Source organism: Salvelinus namaycush, chromosome 14, assembly GCF_016432855.1.
Source record: "Salvelinus namaycush isolate Seneca chromosome 14, SaNama_1.0, whole genome shotgun sequence".
In the NCBI taxonomy this organism is placed as follows: Eukaryota; Metazoa; Chordata; class Actinopteri; order Salmoniformes; family Salmonidae; genus Salvelinus; species Salvelinus namaycush.
Genome location: NC_052320.1, coordinates 71,891 through 90,678, shown reverse-complemented (window position 1 = coordinate 90,678; position 18,788 = coordinate 71,891). Strand labels below are relative to the sequence as shown.

Genomic DNA, 18,788 nt, shown 5'->3' with positions numbered 1-18,788 from the left:
AAATAATTCCCAAGTGAGGGCCATCTCAAGGAGATTAACCTCCAACATTCATAAACTTGTTCAGTACATGAGGGCAAATGTAGTTATGACAGCCATGTTATTTGATGTAACAGTTTAACTTTAGTCCGTCCCCTCGCCCCGACCCAGGCGCGAACCAGGGACCCTCTGCACACAGACAACAGTCACCCACGAAGCATCGTTACCCATCGCTCCACAAAAGCCACGGCCCTTGCAGAGCAAGGGGAACCACTACTTCAAGGTTTCAGAGCAAGTGACGTCACCGACTGAAAGGCTGCTAGCGCGCACCACCGCTAACTAGCTAGCCATTTCACATCGGTTACATTGACAGGACAGGAGTTTACAGGATTTTGTACCAGCCCTTCACTAACACCTAATTGTGGTCTAAATTGAAGACTTGAACGCAGTTCAATCCCTTGGGACAGAAATCACGTCTGTATTTTAGAATGAGCTTCATAAGTTACAAAGTCCTGACAAATCTGCATGATAAACAATAACATGGATCAATCTATTTCTATCTAACATGGTGATATTGCCCTGAATAATATCCTGGGATGTGGTGATTAACCTGGTGGCCGGGAGGTTCACAATAAATTCTTTACATCTACAGAGTGACAGGGTGGGATGTCCTTCAACCTGGAACAAGCAGAGACATTGGGGGGGGGAAATTAACCTCACTGCTCAAATTTCAGTGCTGGTTCAAGTTGCTGAAGCCACAACTGCCTTTATTAGTGCGCAATCATCATGTTAACAGTTTTGCATATTTTACACTTGATCAAGTTGTTTACAGTAAGAGTAGAATAACTTAGCCTATCATTTTTTTAACTAGTAACACGAACCCCAATGGCGCAACACAATGGGGGAAGAGAAATTGTCAAGATAAAGTTAGCTAACGTTAGCTAGGTAAACAGATACTGCATGTAGCTAGCTAGCAAAACAGACTCCTCAACAGAATGCAGAAATAACTTGGCTGGCTAGCAGGTCCAGATTGAACACAGCTGGCTGCATTTCCTACGTTTTTCATCAGATGTTAAAATATCTTACCTCCAAATGACTCGGGCAGTTCTTCTCCTTCCAAGCCAATGCAATGAAGTGAAACGCAATCAGGTGCCCACTTTAGTCCCTGAAAACAAATGGGGAAAAACGATTTGCTACATGTCTTTAGCTGGGTAGCAAGTTACCGATTCATGATTTAAAAACTGTTCGGGTCTTCACAATTGACACATTTCTGAATCTACGATTAGATCGTTTAGTTGTTCATCTCTAAACAGCCGATAAGCAGGATGAGATCGCCTGCTAGCTAATAGCTATCACGTCCGACATTTTAACATCATTTTGTGAATAAATAAACTTTATATTTACATTGTCGTGAAGTTATTCCTTATTCGTCTGGAAAACGTTATCCCAAGCGGGGACTTCTGTATACAAATAATTCCGATTAAAAACGGGTGGACCGTGAGGTGTAATGGGATCGCCTCCCCGGTGAAGGATACGTGGGAAAGGAACATCAATGTAGACGCTGTATCGCATTAGTGGAAAACAAGACTGCTCTCAGGGAAGGTCTGCTGGTTTGGACTAGCAGAAGTGACATCTTGTATCAGGTTAGGGGAATTCACACAGCAGGTTGGGAGAATTAACGTGACAGGTTTTATGGTGACAGGTTAGGCTAATTAAGTTAAGGTTGGGAAAAGGGTTAGAGTTGCGCCTCGATCACACCGACAGTGTTATGCCTTTTGGTACACCAGAAGTACATTAATTTTCAATGGAAATCTGCTTTTGCCTTGCAGCATTGCGTTGCAGAGGCAGTGCGTTCTGCGTTCGTGTGGTGCACAGTTTGAATTTATCCAATGTATGCATCAAGTTGTACGTGTAGACTTGACAGAACTAGTAATAACAGGTGAATGTTAAACGTTTGTTGTATCTGTAACAGTATAACTTTAGTCCCCTCTCGCCCCGACCCGGGCGCGAACCAGGGACCCTCTGCACACATCAACAACAGTCACCCACGAAGCGTCGTTACCCATCGCTCCACAAAAGCCGCGGCCCTTGCAGAGCAAGGGGAACCACTACTTCAGGTCTCAGAGCAAGTGACGTAACCGATTGAAATGCTATTAGCGCGCACCCGCTAACTAGCTAGCCATTTCACATCAGTTACATATCCACAACAAAAAAATATGGATTACATAATGAAAAAAGTTAGACGGCATTAATTATTATGCAGCATGGCCGTATAACTCGGTCGGTTTGATCGAGGCGTTTGCTAAAGTGCAAAAATTGTTCCGATGCGTCTCAATCTAGCTGCACCAGGCCGGTCCTGAGAACAGTTTTCGTTTCCACTAATGCAATTCTGACGTCCTGCCTAGAAATTCAGCCTCATAACACGTAACCCAACCCGGCTGCGCCATCGTGCATCGTGCGTATATGTATTTTGTCCCCCCACACCAAACTCGATCACGACACGCAGGTTAAAATATCAAAACAAAACTCTGAACCAATTACATTAATTTGGGGACAGGTCAAAAAGCATTAAACCTGTATGGCAATTTAGCTAGCTATCTTGCACTTGCTAACTAATTTGCCCTATTTAGCTAGCTTGCTGTTGCTAGCTAATTTGTCCTGGGATTTAAACATTGAGTTGTTATTTTACCTGAAATGCACAAGGTCCTCTACTCCGCCAATTAATCCACAGATAAAACGGTCAACCGTATCGTTTCTAGTCATCTCTCCTCCTAGGCTTTTTCTTATCTTGACTTTATACTGGAACTGTCAGCTAAGTGGTAATAAACTATGGTGAGACTTCAGGAGATAATCCAGATATTGTGTGTAAGGTATGTGCGTTAGTGTGTTGGAATGGACTTTTGGTCAGCTTTGTCCTTGTCGGAGAAGAGGAGGGACATTTAGAAAACTATGACGCTGTGTGTGATATATAAACTAATGTACATGGTTTTTTGAGAAGAGATCTCCCGAGAATAAAGCTATTGATTAATTTGGACACTGGTCTCTGTCTATTTTATGCAAATAAGAATCTTACAAATTCTTATAAACGGACAGTGTTTGCTTTGTTATAATTAAATTGGTTAACGAACATATAGGAAACTAATTCCGATAACACTATTCTTGTGTTTTTTGATGTGGAGTCCCTCCCTACCTGAGTGAAGCTGGGGTATGTAGACTTTACTGGAATACATTGTATTTCCAGGCCGTTGCAGTGTAAATGGTGTAGAGCGTTTGGACATTTAGACAGAGTCTGCAGGCGGAGGAATCCCAGATGGAGAAGTTGTGGAAAAGGAAGTCATGGTGTATGTTATGAAGAAGCTGTGAAGTTGTTGCAACCCTGGTGAAAAGCATGAAGCGACATCTTTGAACGAGGGCGAAAGAGAATGAGGTTGCCAAAGTCAGGGCCGTCCAGAACATTTGATATGCAGAACCTCTGCATATGAAAAGAGTGGAGGGAAGAGTGGAGGACTCCATGGTGTTGGTGGGAAGGTCTTCAATGCAGGCTGTAGTGTTGGCTTCCCTCCAGCAGGATTCAGGGATGTTACGCGTAAAGAAAGTCCAGGAAGATGGACATTATTGTGGACAGCGACAGAGCGGTTCCTGGGACTAAAAGATTTCTCAGGGAAGGAGTTACATGAGGCGCTGTCATGAGCAATGATGCCCTCTAACGCCCCAGAACCTGGGAGCTATGGAAGTCTGAAGAAATGAGGGATATAGGTTTTGTTAAGTTATTTTTGTTGTGTTATTAAGCTACATAAAACAGCGGTTGTTGTTGATGTGTATGGCTGCATTCAGATACATTTTGTACATTTGAATGTTGCAGTAGTAGGACCTAGCATTTGAGTGAGCGAGAGAGAACATTATTTTGATAGCAGGCCCTGATCCCAAAGACTAGACTGCCCACACATGGAGAGAAAGAGAACTACTCATTTTCAACCACTCACGAGTAAGATTGCAATATTCCAGGAACTTTCAATAAATTCCCTGGTTTTCCTGAAATCCTGGTTGGAAGATTCCGGATTTCCTGCTCATTTCCCCCAATTGGGATTTCTGGAAAATCAGGGAATTTATTGAAAGTTCCTGGAATATTGCAATCCTACTCACAAGGCTCATTTGAATTTCCTGATGCATCAGGAAAATACTCTGCGACGAGAGACAAGTTAAGATCCAACATCTTTACGTAAACAAACGGTACCGTAGATCTGTCATGATGATACAACAAGATGCGTGAAATAATGAGAAGCATTCGTTCCGAAGCTTTGGACAAATCTTTTGCAGGTGTTAGCATCTTTCAAATTTCGTAAGAGGAGGGTACATATAGGGACATAGACTTGCCCGTAAGAGGAGGGTACATATAGGGACATAGACTTGCCCGTAAGAGGAGGGTACATATAGGGACATAGACTTCCCCATAAGAGGAGGGTACATATAGGGACATAGACTTGCCCGTAAGAGGAGGGTACATATAGGGACATAGACTTGCCCGTAAGAGGAGGGTACATATAGGGACATAGACTCACCCGTAAGAGGAGGGTACATATAGGGACATAGACTCACCCGTAAGAGGAGGGTACATATAGGGACATAGACTTGCACGTAACTTGCAAAGAGAGAGAGTGGATCTCTGTTACGGTTCTCTTTGTTCCGATCTCTTAACACTTGTGGACCCAGAATTACATAGAGCATCTGACCAATTACGCAAGACTGAGATGACTGACCTATGAGAGAGGGAAGATTTAGTTGTCTGAGATTACTGACCTATGAGAGAGGGAAGATTTAGTTGTCTGAGATTACTGACCTATGAGAGAGGGAAGATTTAGTTGTCTGAGATTACTGACCTATGAGAGAGTGAATCAGGGGTGGGATCAATTCCATTTAAATCCAATCATTACAGGAGATTCCTTTCAATTAAATGTAATTCCTGATTCTTCAATTTAATTGAACAATCTGGATCTCGTGTTTCTGGTGTAGTGTGTCTAGTATGAACGCTCGTTCGATTGGAAAACCCATCCGTTGCTCTGTTCCAATATCCACTGGCATACAACTTAGAATGAAGCAATGTATTACACATTCTAGAATACAACTTAGAATGAAGCAATGTATTACACATTCTAGAATACAACTTAGAATGAAGCAATGTATTACACATTCTAGAATACAACTTAGAATGAAGCAATGTATTACACATTCTAGAATACAACTTAGAATGAAGCAATGTATTACACATTCTAGAATACAACTTAGAATGAAGCAATGTATTACACATTCTAGAATACAACTTAGAATGAAGCAATGTATTACACATTCTAGAATACAACTTAGAATGAAGCAATGTATTACACATTCTAGAATACAACTTAGAATGAAGCAATGTATTACACATTCTAGAATACAACTTAGAATGAAGCAATGTATTACACATTCTAGAATACAATTTAGAATGAAGCAATGTATTACACATTCTAGAATACAACTTAGAATGAAGCAATGTATTACACATTCTAGAATACAACTTAGAATGAAGCAATGTATTACACATTCTAGAATACAACTTAGAATGAAGCAATGTATTACACATTCTAGAATACAACTTAGAATGAAGCAATGTATTACACATTCTAGAATCAAAGAGGTGTTCTAGTGTGGATATTGGAACATCATAACATCATAACAACCCAAAAACCCCATCCTGCCCACCTCATAGGCCCTTCCCTGGCCTCAGGGATGGGGATTGGCTAGAATGGACTGCTCCCCTCTGTCCGTCTCTCTCCTTGTGCTCACCGATTGGCTGACCAGGAGAGCGGGTGGGCAGGGAAGGAGGCGGGTAGGATGGAGGGGGGATGGTGAGGTGGGAGAGGGAGGGAAGAGGTGGTCTGGGGGTTGTGGGGAGGGGTGGGGGTGTAGCAGTGGAGGTGAGAGAGGAGGTGGAGGAGTGAGATGGTCGGTGTTGGGAGGAGCGGGAGCGTGAGGAGGGGGAGGTGGGGAGGGGCGGGGGGGAAGAGGTAGAGGTGAGGGAGGAGGAGGTGGCGGAGAGATGGGAGGAGCGGGAGCGTGAGGAGGGGGAGGTGTATGTGCTGCGGGGGGGTTCGGGAGGCGGGGGGCAGTCACTGATCTGTTCCAGGAGAGAGGGCATGTCCCCCTCGATCTTCTCCAGCACCGCCGCCATTTGCTTCTCGATCTGTTCGATCACGCTGTCCATCTGCCAATCAGCAGTACTACTACCATGACCTCTGACCCTGACCCCTCCGTGCTCCAGGCCCCCATACATCCTCCCTCCCCCCCCGCTGCCGTACAGAGAGGAGCAGTAGGAACCCCCGTAGCCTCCCAGCTCCACCTCCTGGCCGTATGCGCTGGTGTGTCGGCCTAGACTAGGGGAGCTTCCCAGGGACCCTATGGTATAACTGTAACCCCCCTCGGACGGTTTGGGTCCCCCCCTGGACATGCTGAACTCTACACTGTGACTGTCTGCCCTCTGGTCTCTACCGATGGGGCTCGTGTCACCTCTTGGCCCTATCCCAGTTCTTACTGTTGATCCTAGCCCTATTCCAAGTACCCCTGACCCTGCTCCAAATGTACCTGCCCCTCCCCCTCCCATCTCAATCCCAGTTCCTACCCCCATGGACACCACACCAAACCCAGTTCCTCCCCCTACTCCCCCACCTCCAGCAGGCCTCTCAGCTACAGCCTCAGGGAGCTGTGTCTGACACCAGCTACTGTCATCCTGCTTCTTCTCCTCTACCGGAGCCTGCACTGCCGGCCTCCTGTCAGCAGGAGCAGGTGGGGCTATGGCTGCAGCAGTAGTAGTAGTAGTAGTAGCAGCAGGGCCTGGGCCCATGTTTTGGAGTTGGGCGTCCATCTTGTGTCGTTGAGTCGTTGGAGTCTCAGGAGTGACATAGGCTGGTTGCTTCTTCTTGGCGTTGCTAGGCAACGAGGATGCTGCTGTGTCGTGGTCAGAGACAGTGACGGGGTCCTGGGGCTTGGTGAGGTCAGGGGTTACGATGGGGGTAGGAGGTGTTTTGGTCTCTGTTGTTGTTTTGGTTTGACCCAATGCGGCGGCCATTTTGCCTGACGTCTTCTTCACGGCTGGCTTCTTTGACTCGTCCCCCAGAGGTTTGGAGCTGGCATTTGATTGGTTAGGAGGCTGGGAGAGCGGTTCATTATCGGTGGAAGGAGAGATCCCTACAGAGGGACTCAAAGGGCTTCTCCTCCCTCCTCCCCTCTCCTCTCCCCACCTCCTCACCCCTACTCCCCCGTTCCTCTCCTCACGCTCTGGATTAGTTCCAACTGTCACCTCTGGTGTCACCCCTCCTCCCTCACTCTCCCCCACTCCCTGCTCACTCTGCCCTCCTCCCCCCTGGTCCTCACCCCTTCCTTCCCCCTGCCCTCCTGCCTCCACTTCAGCTGCAGCCATCTCAGACGCACGAAGACGCTGCATGAAGGTGGTGACTCTGATCGCTTTCTGTGAGAGAGAGGGGAGGAGAGAGAGAGGGGGAGAGAGGTGTAGAGAGAGAGAGAGGGGGAGAGAGAGAGAGAGAGGGGGGAGAGAGAGAGGGGGAGAGAGAGAGAGGGGGGGAGAGAGAGAGAGCGGGGAACATTGGTAGGAGGGAGGGTGACCGGGGGGGGGGGGGGGGTGAGAAAGCTGTAATCAGTCAATACATCCCAGAACTGGACTGTACATTTTACACATTTTTTGGGGGAGAAAAACATTAGTCTTATTGGGAGAAACTGTGTGTCTAAGACCGAATATTGATCAGTGAAGCACTGAAGTAAAACAGTTATAAACACTGCAGACACAGAGTCACCTTTCTCTAACTTTTAGACCTGTGGGATTGGGATTCTGTGTGATTTCTTCCTCAAGCAACACATGTATGGGTCAATGAACCAGGAGCCACTATAGAGGATTGAGGCAGGGCAGGATACTGCATCTCAATAGTCAAATGTGGCTTCCTTCTTTTCCTCAGCTCCTTTCCTTGTCTAGTCGACAGATTTTTCACTTTGTCGCTCTAACCGCTAGGCTACCTACCGTTCTACCGTTCTCCTTTCCTTCGTCTGACCCGTAGACATCCGCAAGGCTGTAACTACACTATATATATACACAAAAGTATGTGGGCAACCCTTAAAATTTGTGGATTCGGCTATTTTAACCACACCGTTGCTGACAGGTGTATAAAATCGAGCACAAAGCCATGCAATTTCCATAGAGAGACATTGGTACTAGAATTGCCTCACTGAAGAGCTCAGTTACTTTCAACGTGGCACAGTCATAGGATGCCACCTTTCAAACAAGTCAGTTTCTGCCTTGCTAAAACTGCCCCGGTAAACTGTAAGTGCTATTATTGTGAAGTGGCAGCATCTAGGAGCAACAACGGCTCAGCCGCGAAGTGGTAGACCACACAAGTTCACAGAACGGGACCGCCGAGTGCTGAAGCGCGTAGCGTGTAAAAATCATCTTTCTTCGGTTACAAAGCTCACTACCGAGTTCCAAACTGCCTCTGGAAGCAACGTCAGCACAAGAACTGTTCGTCGGGAGTTTTATGAAATGTGTTTCCATGGCTGAGCAGCCGCACACAAGCCTAACATCACCATGTGCAATGCCAAGCTTCAGCTGGAGTGGTGTAAAGCTCGCCGCCATTGAACTCTGGAGCAGTGGAAACGTGTTCTCTGGAGTGATGAATCACGCTTCCCCATCTGGCAATCAGACGGACGAATCTGGGTTTGGCGGATGCCAGGAGAACGCTACCTGTCCGAATCCATAGTGCCAACTGTAAAGTTTGGTGGAGGATGAATAATGGTCTGGGACTGTTTTTCATGGTTCAGGCCCCTTAGTTCCAGTGAAGGGAAATCTTAACGCTACAGCATACAAAGACATTCTAGATGATTCTGTGCTTCCAACTTTGTGGCAACAGTTAGGGGAAGGGCCTTTCCTGTTTCAGCATGACCGTGCACAAGGCAAAGTCTATACAGAAATGGTTGTTTAGATCTGTATGGTAGAACTTGACTGGCCTGCACACAGCCCTGACCTCAACCCCCTCGAACACCTTTGGGATGAATTTGAACGCCGACTGTGAGCCAGACCTAATCGCCCAACATCAGTGCCCGACCTCACTAATGCTCTCGTGGCTGAGTGGAAGCAAGTCCCTGCAGCAATGCTCCAACAACTAGTGGAAAGCCTTCCCAGAAGAGTGGAGGCTGTTATAGCAGCAATGTTCCAACATCTAGTGGAAAGCCTTCCCAGAAGAGTGGAGGCTGTTATAGCAGCAATGTTCCAACATCTAGTGGAAAGCCTTCCCAGAAGAGTGGAGGCTGTTATAGCAGCAATGTTCCAACATCTAGTGGAAAGCCTTCCCAGAAGAGTGGAGGCTGTTATAGCAGCAAAGGGGGACCAACTCCATATTAATGCCCATGATTTTGGAATGAGATGAGCAGGTGTCCATATACTTTTGTAGTGTACAGTTGAAGTCGGAAGTTTACATACACTTAGGTTTACATACACTCATTTTTCAACCACTCCACACATTTCTTGTTAACAAACTATAGTTTTTTGGCAAGTCGGTTAGGACATCTACTTTGTGCATAACACAAGTCATTTTTCCAACAATTGTTTACAGACAGATTATTTGACTTATAATTCACTGTATCACAATTCCAGTGGGTCAGAAGTTTACATGCACTAAGTTGACTGTGCCTTTAAACAGCTTGGAAAATTCCAGAAAATGATGTCATTGCTTTAGAAGCTTCTGATAGGCTAATTGACAGCATTTGAGTCAATTGGAGGTGTACCTGTGGATGTATTTCAAGGCCTACCTTCAAACTCGGTGCCTCTTTGCTTGACATTATGGGAAAATCAAAATAAATCAACCAAGACCTCATTAAAACAATTATAGACCTCCACAAGTCTGGTTCATCCTTGGGAGCAATTTCCAAACGCCTGAAGGTACCACGTTCATCTGTACAAATAATAGTACGCAAGGGGTGACGCACAATTGGCATAGCGTCGTCCGGGTTAGGGAGGGTTTGGCCGGTAGGGATATCCTTGTCTCAGTATGTAAATGTAATAAAATGTATGCACTCTACTGTAAGTCGCTCTGGATAAGAGCGTCTGCTAAATGACTAAAATGTAAATGTAAATGTAAGTATAAACACCATGGGATCACGCAGCCGTCATACCGCTCAGGAAGGAGACGCGTTCTATCTCCTAGAGATGAATGTACTTTGGTGTGAAAAGTGCCAGAACAAAAGCAAAGGACCTTGTGAAGATGCTGGAGGAAACAGGTACAAAAGTATCGATATCCACAGTAAAATGAGTCCTATATCGACATAACCTGAAAGGCCGCTCAGCAAGGAAGAAACCACTGCTCCAAAACCGCCATAAAAAAGCCAGACTACGGTTTGCAACAGAGAGAGAGAGAGATAGAGAGAGACCCCCAAACTTGGGTTTGGGACCTCAGAAAATCTATACTAAAACTCAAACCCTGGCACTGCCCTCTAAGTAAATCCCCTTCATAGTTTCCAGCCGTTCAATCTAATCTGTGTTCCCTAGATCAGTGCAGATGGAGGAAAGGAAACAAGAAAAGGAAGTCACTTGAGATGCACCCGAAGAAGAGGAGCGGGGCAGAGCAGATGGAACTCTTCTGGGATTGGCTGAGTGACGTTGGGCTGGATCAGAGAGGGATGGGTTTAGGGAAGAGAGTCTTCATCTCACCAATCAGACATTATCAACACATTTCCTCTCTCTCTCTCTCTCTCTCTCTCTCTCTCTCTCTCTCTCTCTCTCTCTCTCTCTCTCTCTCTCTCTCTCTCTCTCTCTCTCTCTCTCTCTCTCTGTGTGTGTTCCCCTCTCTCTATGTGTTCCTCTCTCTCTCTGTGTTCCCCTCTCTCTCTCTGTGTGTGTGTGTGTTCCCCTCTCTGTCTGTGTTCCACTCTCTCTCTGTGTTCCTCTCTCTCTCTGTTCCCCTCTCTCTCTGTGTTCCTCTCTCTCTCTCTCTGTGTTCCCCTCTCTCTCTGTGTTCCCCTCTCTCTCTCTGTGTTCCTCTCTCTCTCTCTGTGTTCCTCTCTCTCTCTCTGTGTTCCTCTCTCTCTGTGTTCCTCTCTCTCTGTGTTCCTCTCTCTCTGTGTTCCTCTCTCTCTCTGTGTTCCCCTCTCTCTCTGTGTTCCTCTCTCTCTCTGTGTTCCCCTCTCTCTGTGTTCCTCTCTCTCTCTGTGTTCCTCTCTCTCTCTCTGTGTTCCTCTCTCTCTGTGTTCCTCTCTCTCTGTGTTCCTCTCTCTCTCTGTGTTCCCCTCTCTCTCTGTGTTCCTCTCTCTCTCTGTGTTCCCCTCTCTCTGTGTTCCTCTCTCTCTCTGTGTTCCTCTCTCTCTCTGTGTTCCTCTCTCTCTCTGTGTTCCCCTCTCTCTCTGTGTTCCTCTCTCTCTCTGTGTTCCTCTCTCTCTCTGTGTTCCTCTCTCTCTCTGTGTTCCTCTCTCTCTCTGTGTACCTCTCTCTGTGTTCCTCTCTCTCTCTGTGTTCCCCTCTCTCTCTGTGTTCCCCTCTCTCTCTGTGTTCCCCTCTCTCTCTGTGTTCCCATGGAAACAGAAACAATCTGATGGTGTTCATCCGAATCTCCTTTGAGACTCCTAGGGATGCGCCCCAAATGGAACCCTATTCCCTATATAGTGCACTACTTTAGACCAGAGCCCTATTCCCTATATAGTGCACTACTTTAGACCAGGGCCCTATTCCCTATATAGTGCACTACTTTAGACCAGAGCCCTATTCCCTATATAGTGCACTACTATAGACCAGAGCCCTATTCCCTATATAGTGCACTACTATAGACCAGAACCCTATTCCCTATATAGTGCACTACTTTAGACCAGAGCCCTATTCCCTATATAGTGGTACTACTTTTGTCTAGGACCTATAGTGCTCTGGTCAAAAGCAGTGCAAGCGAATAGGGCAGCATTTGGGACACAGCACTATCGTCTTCAGCTGGTGTTCAGACAGGTGATTCTGAACACCAATATCTCTTTTACAATAATGACACGATTAGCCGTGAGATTAGCCGTGAGATTAGCCGTGAGATTAGCAGGTCATGAGAAATGAGTGAAGGTTGATTGGTGTGTGTGACTCTCTGTCTCTCCAGATACATAGAGAACTAGTTACTACCGTACCTTCAGTTCCTGGGAACCACATGCAGGGGAGACAAGAGGGTTAAAGGGGAGTTAATCACGCTGCTACTACAGTACGAGACAAGAGGGTTAAAGGGGAGTTAATCACGCTGCTACTACAGTACGAGACAAGAGGGTTAAAGGGGAGTTAATCACGCTGCTACTACAGTACGAGACAAGAGGGTTAAAGGGGAGTTAATCACGCTGCTACTACAGTACGAGACAAGAGGGTTAAAGGGGAGTTAATCACGCTGCTACTACAGTACGAGACAAGAGGGTTAAAGGGGAGTTAATCACGCTGCTACTACAGTACGAGACAAGAGGGTTAAAGGGGAGTTAATCACGCTGCTACTACAGTACGAGACAAGAGGGTTAAAGGGGAGTTAATCACGCTGCTACTACAGTACGAGACAAGAGGGTTAAAGGGGAGTTAATCACGCTGCTACTACAGTACGAGACAAGAGTGTTAAAGGGGAGTTAATCACGCTGCTACTACAGTACGAGACAAGAGGGTTAAAGGGGAGTTAATCACGCTGCTACTACAGTACGAGACAAGAGGGTTAAAGGGGAGTTAATCACGCTGCTACTACAGTACGAGACAAGAGTGTTAAAGGGGAGTTAATCACGCTGCTACTACAGTACGAGACAAGAGGGTTAAAGGGGAGTTAATCACGCTGCTACTACAGTACGAGACAAGAGGGTTAAAGGGGAGTTAATCACGCTGCTACTACAGTACGAGACAAGAGTGTTAAAGGGGAGTTAATCACGCTGCTACTACAGTACGAGACAAGAGGGTTAAAGGGGAGTTAATCACGCTGCTACTACAGTACGAGACAAGAGGGTTAAAGGGGAGTTAATCACGCTGCTACTACAGTACGAGACAAGAGTGTTAAAGGGGAGTTAATCACGCTGCTACTACAGTACGAGACAAGAGGGTTAAAGGGGAGTTAATCACGCTGCTACTACAGTACGAGACAAGAGGGTTAAAGGGGAGTTAATCACGCTGCTACTACAGTACGAGACAAGAGGGTTAAAGGGGAGTTAATCACGCTGCTACTACAGTACGAGACAAGAGGGTTAAAGGGGAGTTAATCACGCTGCTACTACAGTACGAGACAAGAGGGTTAAAGGGGAGTTAATCACGCTGCTACTACAGTACGAGACAAGAGTGTTAAAGGGGAGTTAATCACGCTGCTACTACAGTACGAGACAAGAGGGTTAAAGGGGAGTTAATCACGCTGCTACTACAGTACGAGACAAGAGGGTTAAAGGGGAGTTAATCACGCTGCTACTACAGAACGAGACAAGAGGGTTAAAGGGGAGTTAATCACGCTGCTACTACAGTACGAGACAAGAGGGTTAAAGGGGAGTTAATCACGCTGCTACTACAGTACGAGACAAGAGGGTTAAAGGGGAGTTAATCACGCTGCTACTACAGTACGAGACAAGAGGGTTAAAGGGGAGTTAATCACGCTGCTACTACAGTACGAGACAAGAGGGTTAAAGGGGAGTTAATCACGCTGCTACTACAGTACGAGACAAGAGGGTTAAAGGGGAGTTAATCACGCTGCTACTACAGTACGAGACAAGAGGGTTAAAGGGGAGTTAATCACGCTGCTACTACAGTACGAGACAAGAGGGTTAAAGGGGAGTTAATCACGCTGCTACTACAGTACGAGACAAGAGGGTTAAAGGGGAGTTAATCACGCTGCTACTACAGTACGAGACAAGAGGGTTAAAGGGGAGTTAATCACGCTGCTACTACAGTACGAGACAAGAGGGTTAAAGGGGAGTTAATCACGCTGCTACTACAGTACGAGACAAGAGGGTTAAAGGGGAGTTAATCACGCTGCTACTACAGTACGAGACAAGAGGGTTAAAGGGGAGTTAATCACGCTGCTACTACAGTACGAGACAAGAGGGTTAAAGGGGAGTTAATCACGCTGCTACTACAGTACGAGACAAGAGTGTTAAAGGGGAGTTAATCACGCTGCTACTACAGTACGAGACAAGAGGGTTAAAGGGGAGTTAATCACGCTGCTACTACAGTACGAGACAAGAGGGTTAAAGGGGAGTTAATCACGCTGCTACTACAGTACGAGACAAGAGGGTTAAAGGGGAGTTAATCACGCTGCTACTACAGTACGAGACAAGAGGGTTAAAGGGGAGTTAATCACGCTGCTACTACAGTACGAGACAAGAGGGTTAAAGGGGAGTTAATCACGCTGCTACTACAGTACGAGACAAGAGGGTTAAAGGGGAGTTAATCACGCTGCTACTACAGTACGAGACAAGAGGGTTAAAGGGGAGTTAATCACGCTGCTACTACAGTACGAGACAAGAGGGTTAAAGGGGAGTTAATCACGCTGCTACTACAGTACGAGACAAGAGGATTAAAGGGGAGTTAATCACGCTGCTACTACAGTACGAGACAAGAGGGTTAAAGGGGAGTTAATCACGCTGCTACTACAGTACGAGACAAGAGGGTTAAAGGGGAGTTAATCACGCTGCTACTACAGTACGAGACAAGAGGGTTAAAGGGGAGTTAATCACGCTGCTACTACAGAACGAGACAAGAGGGTTAAAGGGGAGTTAATCACGCTGCTACTACAGTACGAGACAAGAGGGTTAAAGGGGAGTTAATCACGCTGCTACTACAGTACGAGACAAGAGTGTTAAAGGGGAGTTAATCACGCTGCTACTACAGTACGAGACAAGAGGGTTAAAGGGGAGTTAATCACGCTGCTACTACAGTACGAGACAAGAGGGTTAAAGGGGAGTTAATCACGCTGCTACTGCAGTACGAGACAAGAGGGTTAAAGGGGAGTTAATCACGCTGCTACTACAGTACGAGACAAGAGGGTTAAAGGGGAGTTAATCACGCTGCTACTACAGTACGAGACAAGAGGGTTAAAGGGGAGTTAATCACGCTGCTACTACAGTACGAGACAAGAGGGTTAAAGGGGAGTTAATCACGCTGCTACTACAGTACGAGACAAGAGGGTTAAAGGGGAGTTAATCACGCTGCTACTACAGAACATCACTACATCCTCCTGGATAGTCTTCATCATCCTTAGAAACAACCAACGGAGGCTGGTGGGCGGTAATCTGGGAGGACAGGCTCATTGTAACGTGTAATCTGGGAGGACAGGCTCATTGTAACGTGTAATCTGGGAGGACAGGCTCATTGTAACGTGTAATCTGGGAGGACAGGCTCATTGTAACGTGTAATCTGGGAGGACAGGCTCATTGTAACGTGTAATCTGGGAGGACAGGCTCATTGTAACGTGTAATCTGGGAGGACAGGCTCATTGTAACGTGTAATCTGGGAGGACAGGCTCATTGTAACGTGTAATCTGGGAGGACAGGCTCATTGTAACGTGTAATCTGGGAGGACAGGCTCATTGTAACGTGTAATCTGGGAGGACAGGCTCATTGTAACGTGTAATCTGGGAGGACAGGCTCATTGTAACGTGTAATCTGGGAGGACAGGCTCATTGTAACGTGTAATCTGGGAGGACAGGCTCATTGTAACATGTAATCTGGGAGGACAGGCTCATTGTAACGTGTGATCTGGGAGGACAGGCTCATTGTAACGTGTAATCTGGGAGGACAGGCTCATCGTAACGTGTGATCTGGGAGGACAGGCTCATTGTAACGTTTAATCTGGGAGGACAGGCTCATTGTAACGTGTAATCCGGGAGGACAGGCTCATTGTAACGTTTAATCTGGGAGGACAGGCTCATTGTAACGTGTAATCTGGGAGGACAGGCTCATTGTAACATGTAATCTGGGAGGACAGGCTCATTGTAACGTTTAATCTGGGAGGACAGGCTCATTGTAACGTGTAATCTGAGAGGAGAGGCTCATTGTACCGTGTGATCTGGGAGGACAAGCTCATTGTAACGTGTAATCTGGGAGGACAGGCTCATTGTAACGTGTAATCTGGGAGGACAGGCTCATTGTAACGTTTAACCTGGGAGGACAGGCTCATTGTAACGTGTAATCTGGGAGGACAGGCTCATTGTAACGTGTAATCTGGGAGGACAGGCTCATTGTAACGTTTAATCTGGGAGGACAGGCTCATTGTAACGTGTAATCTGGGAGGACAGGCTCATTGTAACGTGTAATCTGGGAGGACAGGCTCATTGTAACGTTTAATCTGGGAGGACAGGCTCATTGTAACGTGTAATCTGAGAGGACAGGCTCATTGTAACGTGTAATCTGGGAGGACAGGCTCATTGTATCGTGTAATCTGGGAGGATAGGCTCATTGTAACGTGTAATCTGAGAGGAGAGGCTCATTGTAACGTGTAATCTGGGAGGATAGGCTCATTGTAACGTGTAATCTGGGAGGATAGGCTCATTGTAACGTGTAATCTGGGAGGATAGGCTCATTGTATCGTGTAATCTGGGAGGACAGGCTCATTGTAACGTGTAATCTGGGAGGACAGGCTCATTGTATCGTGTAATCTGGGAGGATAGGCTCATTGTAACGTGTAATCTGAGAGGAGAGGCTCATTGTAACGTGTAATCTGGGAGGATAGGCTCATTGTAACGTGTAATCTGGGAGGATAGGCTCATTGTAACGTGTAATCTGGGAGGATAGGCTCATTGTATCGTGTAATCTGGGAGGACAGGCTCATTGTATCGTGTAATCTGGGAGGACAGGCTCATTGTAACGTGTAATCTGGGAGGACAGGCTCATTGTAACGTGTAATCTGGGAGGATAGGCTCATTGTAACGTGTAATCTGGGTGGATAGGCTCATTGTAACGTGTAATCTGGGAGGATAGGCTCATTGTAACGTGTAATCTGGGAGGATAGGCTCATTGTAACGTGTAATCTGGGAGGACAGGCTCATTGTAACGTGTAATCTGGGAGGACAGGCTCATTGTATCGTGTAATCTGGGAGGACAGGCTCATTGTATCGTGTAATCTGGGAGGACAGGCTCATTGTAACGTGTAATCTGGGAGGATAGGCTCATTGTAACGTGTAATCTGGGAGGATAGGCTCATTGTAACGTGTAATCTGGGAGGACAGGCTCATTGTAACGTGTAATCTGGGAGGACAGGCTCATTGTATCGTGTAATCTGGGAGGACAGGCTCATTGTATCGTGTAATCTGAGAGGAGAGGCTCATTGTAACGTGTAATCTGGGAGGACAGGCTCATTGTAACGTGTAATCTGAGAGGAGAGGCTCATTGTGTTTGACGTGTTTGATACTTTTCCGTTCTTTCCATTCCAGCAATGAGCACGTCCTCCTAAATGTTTGCCCACCAGCCTTCTCTGGAGACAACAATTTAATAATCTGCATAATCATCACCATCATCAATTGAATCCAGGTAAATCAATTCAAATATTTGTCTCATGAAGGGAACTTGTTATGAGCAGTAGTACCAGCTAGAGGAGTAGCCCAGGCCTGAACTAGAGGGATATAAACTGGAACAGCTAGAGGAGTAGCCCAGGCCTGAACTAGAGGGATATAAACTGGAACAACTAGAGGACTGGAGTAGCCCAGGCCTGAACTAGAGGGATATAAACTGGAACAGCTAGAGGAGTAGCCCAGGCCTGAACTAGAGGGATATAAACTGGAACAACTAGAGGACTGGAGTAGCCCAGGCCTGAACTAGAGGGATATAAACTGGAACAACTAGAGGACTGGAGTAGCCCAGGCCTGAACTAGAGGGATATAAACTGGAACAGCTAGAGGAGTAGCCCAGGCCTGAACTAGAGGGATATAAACTGGAACAACTAGAGGACTAGAGTAGCCCAGGCCTGAACTAGAGGGATATAAACTGGAACAACTAGAGGACTAGAGTAGCCCAGGCCTGAACTAGAGGGATATAAACTGGAACAGCTAGAGGACTAGAGTAGCCCAGGCCTGAACTAGAGGGATATAAACGGGAACAGCTAGAGGAGTAGCCCAGGCCTGAACTAGAGGGATATAAACTGGAACAACTAGAGGACTAGAGTAGCCCAGGCCTGAACTAGAGGGATATAAACTGGAACAGCTAGAGGACTGGAGTAGCCCAGGCCTGAACTAGAGGGATATAAACTGGAACAACTAGAGGACTGGAGTAGCCCAGGACTGAACTAGAGGGATATAAACTGGAACAGCTAGAGGACTGGAATAGCCCAGGACTGAACTAGAGGGATATAAACTGGAACAACTAGAGGACTGGAGTAGCCCAGGCCTGAACTAGAGGGATATAAACTGGAACAACTAGAGGACTGGAGTAGCCCAGGCCTGAACTAGAGGGATATAAACTGGAACAACTAGAGGACTGGAGTAGCCCAGGCCTGAACTAGAGGGATATAAACTGGAACAGCTAGAGGACATACATTTGGACTAATGCTGCATTCAAGACCACTGGGAACTCTGGGGGGAAAAACAAGTTCCGACTTGGAAAAATCTTTCTGAACGATCATCTTAGAGCTCCGACTTTCCAACCTGAAGGTCACTGACATCATCATGATTTGACCTTGTTTCTGAGAGATCCCAGTGAGGTCATGATTTGACCTTGTTTCTGAGAGATCCCAGTGGAGGTCATGATTTGACCTTGTTTCTGAGAGATCCCAGTGGAGGTCATGATTTGACCTTGTTTCTGAGAGATCCCAGGTGTCTTGA

At 46.5% G+C, this 18,788-nt stretch overlaps 1 long non-coding RNA gene across 1 annotated transcript; it reads right to left on the bottom strand.

Moving 5' to 3' along the window:
- Window positions 1-307: 307 nt before the first annotated feature.
- Window positions 308-1,505, bottom strand: LOC120059001. The gene is made up of 3 exons (XR_005478076.1): window positions 1,381-1,505; window positions 1,063-1,141; window positions 308-654 (listed from the first exon to the last, which is right to left on the bottom strand). It is a non-coding gene; the product is annotated as an uncharacterized LOC120059001 (long non-coding RNA).
- Window positions 1,506-18,788: the final 17,283 nt, after the last annotated feature.